Consider the following 6968-nt stretch of genomic DNA (forward strand, 5'->3'; position numbering starts at 1 on the left):
ACCTTCCTCCCCCCAGGGCAGCTGCTGCACCCCCATCTCTTCCCCAGACCTCAGCAGCGTGGCAGTGTTCATCATTCACACGCTAGGGACTCCAATATGATTCAACTGAGGTTTCCATATCCTAAAACAAGAGCAGGAGCGAGGGCTCTCTCAGGTCCCCTCTTCCCTCCTGAGAGTCCCAAGAAAGTCTACTGGATTCACATCATTTCTAAGCCTTTCCCAAATTCGGTACCTTAAGCCCAGTTCTCCTGATCCTGCGAGTTGCCGGAAACCCTCAGCCTCTCCTGACTTGTGAGCTGAGGTCGACCCCAAGCACATGTATGGATAATTCTGTACACTGTGAACAGGGGTCGCTACCAACAAAACTGACCAGCCATTGCTCTATTGTAAACTTCGCAGTCGCTTCTTGTGTGGCTGTTACAGCCAGTTGTTATTATTTGTAAAGAACGGTGGTATGTCTCCCCTCCCTCGGGACAAGGTCTCAGTTAAACTCCAGGGCATCGAAAAGGAAGTGTGTTGCACTGTACTCAGAACCTCAACTTCTGCTATGTGAGAGTCTGTCCCTTTGTCAGTGCAGGATTGTTCCTTGTGAAGTTGAATCCCGTCCTATGTTAAGCCCTGGACTTCCAGCCACGTCCACTGGAAGAATTTTCCACAGTCTAGCAGGCTACATATTTTAGCCTGTCTAATGGCACTCGGTTGAAATATGCTGCTCTTTTATTAACATTATTTGAATTTTCAGTCCAGCATACACGTGTGTGACACCCCCACATAAAAATTCAGCTATAGAAAGTCAAAAGATGTCTTCCTGGAATATCTGACTTGTATTACCACCAAAACCCCGGAAGGACGTTAAAGTGAAGTAGGAGTGACCCCCCGAATGCCTAGATCCAGATGTATTGCTTCTATGCTTTTGGGTAGCCTCTGAGGAGTCACCCTGGAAAGTGATTTAAGAGGCAAGTACTGAGGAACAAACGCGAGAGAAAGCGGTTGGGGCAGGGAGAACTGCTGAAGATTTCCCCAAAGTACAACAACAAAGTGAACAGCACCTAACTCACCCGCCCCCCACCCCCAGCCACACCGGGAGGAAAAACACACTGTTACTAACAAGGGCAAGCTCCTTGCATTAACTGCACGTCGCTTTAAACCTAGCGATAATACCCTTCTTCGTTCATATTGTTTTGCAAGGAGGGAAGGACAAAAGTCAGCCGCGACAAAAGACAGCGGATCTCTGTGTGTGTCGCTAAAACATCTGGTCAATTTCCCGTCTCAAATGCCCACAGCTGGTTTCCCTGCACTTTACCTGCTTCTGCGGAAATGTATTCCATTAGAGATCACAGATCCGGAAGAGATAATGCAGCAACGCGCAGATATTTACATCATTTAACCCAACTAACTGTATTATTGTCACTACTGCTCCTGCCGCAGTTCCAGGAAGTCCGGCTTTAGGTAGTTCCAGATTTAAATCAGTCATTAGAAAACCGAAATTTAAAGGAAAGAATGTGCAATTCGCTGTCTCTTGCCAGAAGGAATTGGCCGAAAGGGTGACAATTTTGTATGCTTAGGGATTTACTTGTGTTCCGATTTTGAGTTATTAATCGTTGGTTAGACCCCGTGTGAAAATACATTTCCGTAGCAATAATCAGGATAAAAATAATAATTTAGCAGATCTCCTGTTTGTAAAACACAATAATGATCCTAAAAACGAATCTCTCTACCGAATCCTATCTCGTTGGTGTGTGTGTTTGTTTAAGCTATCTCGCACCTCTTTAATTATCCTGTTACACCAGAATCTGCCCAAGCAAACCATCCTTCAGATAATGGCCCGATGTTGTTTAGGAGAAGGCTGTGCTCTTTAATCTCCAATCACCCTCCTAAAAAGGGAAGTTATATCCCTGGACAGGATTTTGCTGGCTTCAGGTAAATATATCGCTCCCTTGCTTTTCTAACTTTGGTAATCAACGCTCTTTTTTTATGTCCTGCTCCCAATGAGGGCTCCTCATCGGACTGATCTTTTTACCAAACACACATGTATATCTGTCTCACCGGGGCTTTTAATAAAGGGGACCTCTGTCACTTTTTTGGGGAGCATATTTCAAATTGTTTCCTGAGCTGGTGGAATAAATCCCATCCCGAAGGATTTGTTTTCCTTCAGCGTTTTGTGCGTTAACATGGAAACTACAGACATCTTTTAATTTGATGGCCATTTAAAGGTTTGTGCCCTGGAGAAGAAAAGTAAAGGGGGAGAAAAAGGAGCGCAAACCCTCAGTCATACTTAAATAAATTGTATATATAAAATCTCTTTTCTCCTACTACCTATTAAACTGAAGAAGAACCGCCAATATAATTTTCTCAGCGCAGGGACATAATATATTATCTAAACAAATAAGCCACTATGGTTATCATCAGAACAAGAACAAATATAACCGTCTACCACCTTTGATTTGTAAAAACATGAACACACACCTATATATTTGAAAACACTCGTTTGGTCTTTGGATGCTAAAGAGCAAACTGTGTTTGCTAACATTGGCCCGGTTGGTATAAACGTGATTTGAGATCCCACGCCAGCTTTCCCCATACACTCTATATTTTATTCAGCAATCATCTTCGTGAAAACCGATTCCTACAGATAATAATATCAATGACTGGGAAAGGGTTTGTGGTTCAAAGCTGCAAACTGTCCAGAACTGGGAAGGAACTATAATTAGATTTGACCTTCCCTTTCACACAGTATAAAGAAAACCAAATCAAACTGTTACAAAGACAACCTGTGAATACCTAAGTGTGAGCCTGTTTACCTTTCTTGGTAATCGATGTCCCAATGTAATAGGAATGTAAGGAACATACTTTGCACAAATCCTGCACAAACAAGAAGACCATGTTTACAATCGGTTACAAAACTGCTTTTAAGCTGCGTTAAATTATAAAAATGTCATTGAAATTCCCCCCGACAAACCTGAACCCCGCTGATGATTGTCTCTCCCTTTCTCAAACAAACAAACCCAATTGTATTTATGAATTATATCAGAAAAATCCAGCCGAATCTGGCCGCATTAGCAGGGGAAAAACATTTCAGGAGAAAAAATCAAAGACAAGAAAAACGTATTTTAAAATTCAAGTCGACAGGCATTGCATGCTTTATCTCATATGACAACACGTTCCACTGTTTCTATTTTCCAACAGGATATTTTTGATGCAGATTAAAAATAAATATTGTTCCCTAAAGCGTGTATGATAACTGATCATTCCAGTCAATCTTTTGATAGCAAAGGAAAGTGACCGTGCAGTAAATTACATCTTTAACACATAATCTTGGCTGGGAGAACGGCCCGCTAATGAGACGTTTGAAATATAATCTCAAATGAGAAGACTTTAAAATAAAAAAAAATACATCTCTGAAACTGTGGCCCGAACTGTTCAAGGCAAATCCCTACTATACTTGTCTCCTGAGAACAATCTGCAAAATGAAAAGGAGTACTTGTGGCACCTTAGAGACTAACCAATTTATTTGAGCATGAGCTTTCGTGAGCTACAGCTCACTTCATCGGTATGCATCCGATGAAGTGAGCTGTAGCTCACGAAAGCTCATGCTCAAATAAATTGGTTAGTCTCTAAGGTGCCACAAGTACTCCTTTTCTTTTTGCAAAGACAGACTAACACGGCTGTTACTCTGAAATCTGCAAAATAACTCCCAATAAACTTTGGACATTGCTACAAAGATCTTTCTAAATGGTATTTTTCCTCTGTCTGGTTTATTAAGAAATTCCACACATGGGATTCGATAATAAAATCAAAAGAACTCGAGAAACGAGGCATAGTTATTGACCTTGAATTGCACATTTCTCTGACCTTACCTAAACGCCCATTTTAAGGTAACCCGTTGGCTTTTTTTTTTTAAATAGAAGTGTATTAAAGACAAACATTTAGTTTTCGCAGGTTTTAATAAAAACAAAGAACAAAAGCCAACCATTGCAGTCACTCCGAAGCAATTACTGTCTCGCTTCAGTGGAAAAAGAATTACAGTCAAATCAGCAGAAAGCAAAAGGTTTGAATCTTTGGAAGGAGTCACAGGGAAATTGTTTACACGTGTAACTGATTGGAAACTCATTCTTTAGAAGCAGACTGCATGGTAAAGTTGGGCGAGAATTTGGCTGGGGGGGGGGGGGGAAGGAAGAGGAGGGGGCTGAGAATGGCTGGTTGATGTTAGCTTGGGATCTGTAGGAACGAACGCGCCCGAGAAGCTTGCCCGCTGTCCCGCGCAGGACATTGCGGATCCATTGCAGCGTTTAGCAAAGAGCCCGGTCCGGTGACAGCGAAGGCGGGAGATTCCGACCCCGGGCGCTGGGCAGCGCTCCGCTAGGCGAGCCCCGTTTGATCTCGGTACTACGAGCAGCGTCATGTAACTTAAAGTCGCTTCGTAGCCCGGCTCGTGCTGGGCAGCGCTGCAATGGATGCGAGAGATCAAAACTGCCGGAGGCGAGCCGGGACCTGGCCCGCTCCGCGCTGCTCTCCGGAGGCAGGGGGGCCGAGGGGCTGCCGGAGAACACAAGAAGGGGCCGTTCCCACGTTCTTGTTTTCCAGGGTGATTCTTCCCCATGAGCCACAAAAGAAAATCTGCCCTCCCCCCCCCCGCCCCAGGGACTGGCGCGATTGTGGCAGTAAATGGAGTCTAAGCCGAAGGGGGTTTACACTGGCAATCTCTAGCTGTTCTCGCTTTAATGCCGCGCTCCACAGCTTTAGGCTGGGGGCGTCGTTCCCCTGGGTGTGGCTGACGCCTTGTCGCCCAGCCCTGTACGTTGCCCCCTTGACACCTTCTGTCACCTCGCCGCCGCTGGGCTCAGAAAAGCAAATGGCTCGAAATTCGTCCGCGAGCTCGCCCTGCTCGGTAGTAGTTCCCGGCCTGGGAGTGGGTCTCAGGGTTGCAACTGCACCGCACTCCGCTTCGGAAAGCCCGGGCGCCGTGGAACAAGCGCCGGGCTGTGTGGAAGTAAGTGGGGGAAAGAAGTCTGCAACAGGCTAGCAGCCACACGAGTAGAAAAGGAGTTCCGTTCCCTGTGGTGGGGCTGGAGCCATACTCAGCAGACTAAATACAGGTTTCAGAGGAGCAGCCGTGTTAGTCTGTATCCGCAAACAGAACAGGAGGACTTGCGGCACCTTAGAGACTAACCGATGTATTGGAGCAGCAGCTTGCGGGAGCTACAGCTCGACTCCTTTGGGAAAGTGACCCTGTGGCGTACACCCGCTGTTCTTCTCAGCCCAGCGGTGCCTTTAGGCCACCCCTGGGTAGGCTCCTTTGCGCGATGCGGGCGGTAAACGGCAGTGGGACGCTGACTACTCGCTGGTCAGAACGCCACACAACACTTCTATTAGCGCCCGTGTCCCTGTACAGAGCTTACCATGCATGCTGAGGTGTCGATAAGTTTTATGTCCGATTTATTAGGCCATACAGGCCCTAATCCAGCCAGGGCTCTACCTATGTTTAACTGGACTGGTTGAAATCGGCGTGCCTGAACATACGCATAAATCTTTGCAGGATCAGAGACTTGGGGTTTATTTTGTATTCCAGTCCAAATGTGAGACAAAAAGACTCAAATTAAGAACAGAGACTAGAGAAGGCCCCTTAACACTAGGCTGTTTTAATATGGCATAAAGCACAATGTCTAGCACCACGATGCAGTTATGCAAGATGTAATTAATTTAGATTAAGTATAGAGTCCCTCTTGCTATATCTGGAGGCAAATTTAAGTCTAAAAGGAGGAACAGGCAGCGGAGCTGTGTGGCCCGTTCCCCTTTTCTCCTTTCTGCAACCCCATATCAACACCAGGGGTACTGCTCATTGTGTGAGGAGGCCCACATTACAATATTAATTATGGTCCAGAGTCTAAATTTAGGACTATGGACTATCCTCAATCCAGGCCAGAATTCCTCCTGCCTGTTGGTGGTCCTGAGCACTTTTGAAACTCTGGTCATTGGACCCTGAATGGGAGCTGAGCTCTTGAAATGTGGTCTTTAGATGGTGCAGAATTTGAATATGTCACATGGGATCCATAAATCAAGCAAGCAGGCTGGGTATTTGACACTCCTGATTTTAAACAATGGTATTTCTAATATGCCAGTCCACATAGTTTCTAGCTACCAAAGATAAAAACTAAGAACTTGCCTTCATTTTGAACTTGGAGGACCTTGCCCTTTACCTCTCCACATGCTTTAAGCAGTGGGTTTAGAATTAGAGTGTGCAACTGCACAGGAGGGAGAGGGGAGAAGGGTAGGATCAGTGGAAATGGTGCTGTAGGGAACACAGTACAGTAGGAGAGCACAATTACAAATGGAAGTTGGGCTGGACTTCAACAAAGATGGAGAAGTTTCAGTGTGAGGCCCCAATCCTGCCAAGATTTATGCATGTGCCTAACTGTACACACCATGAGTAATCCTACTGAAGACAACAGGACTACTCACAATCCATAACATTAAGCACATACATGAGTTTTTGCAGGATCAGGGTATAACATTCTTACACCTTTGTGTATGTCTGAGGGCAGCACTCATGTTTCTAATTATAAACACAACCCTTAGAGCAGCTGGGGAGTGGGAAAGAACACAGTTCTTTAGCATTAGACATGATGCCAGTTGTTAACTTGGGTCTGTGGTGTTCAACTAACAGAGTGGCTGGCATATTAGAAATACTGTGGAACTACTCAAGTGAGCAAAGTTGATCAGATGTTTAAATGGTTGCAGGGTTAGACCCTATCATGGCACCAGAGTGTTAGCATTGGTATAGCTCAAGAAATAGGGCCAGATCCTGCAACCTGTTAACTAATACTCACTTGTGCTAATAGCTACTGCTCTCAGGGGAACAAAAACATGAAAACAAACAACGCCCCTATACTAATAAAAACAGATTCCTTGGGCCCTGTTTTGAACCAACAGAATTGTCACTCACACGATGATCTCATTTGGACGTTCAG

Source organism: Eretmochelys imbricata, chromosome 1, assembly GCF_965152235.1.
Source record: "Eretmochelys imbricata isolate rEreImb1 chromosome 1, rEreImb1.hap1, whole genome shotgun sequence".
Classification (NCBI taxonomy): Eukaryota; Metazoa; Chordata; order Testudines; family Cheloniidae; genus Eretmochelys; species Eretmochelys imbricata.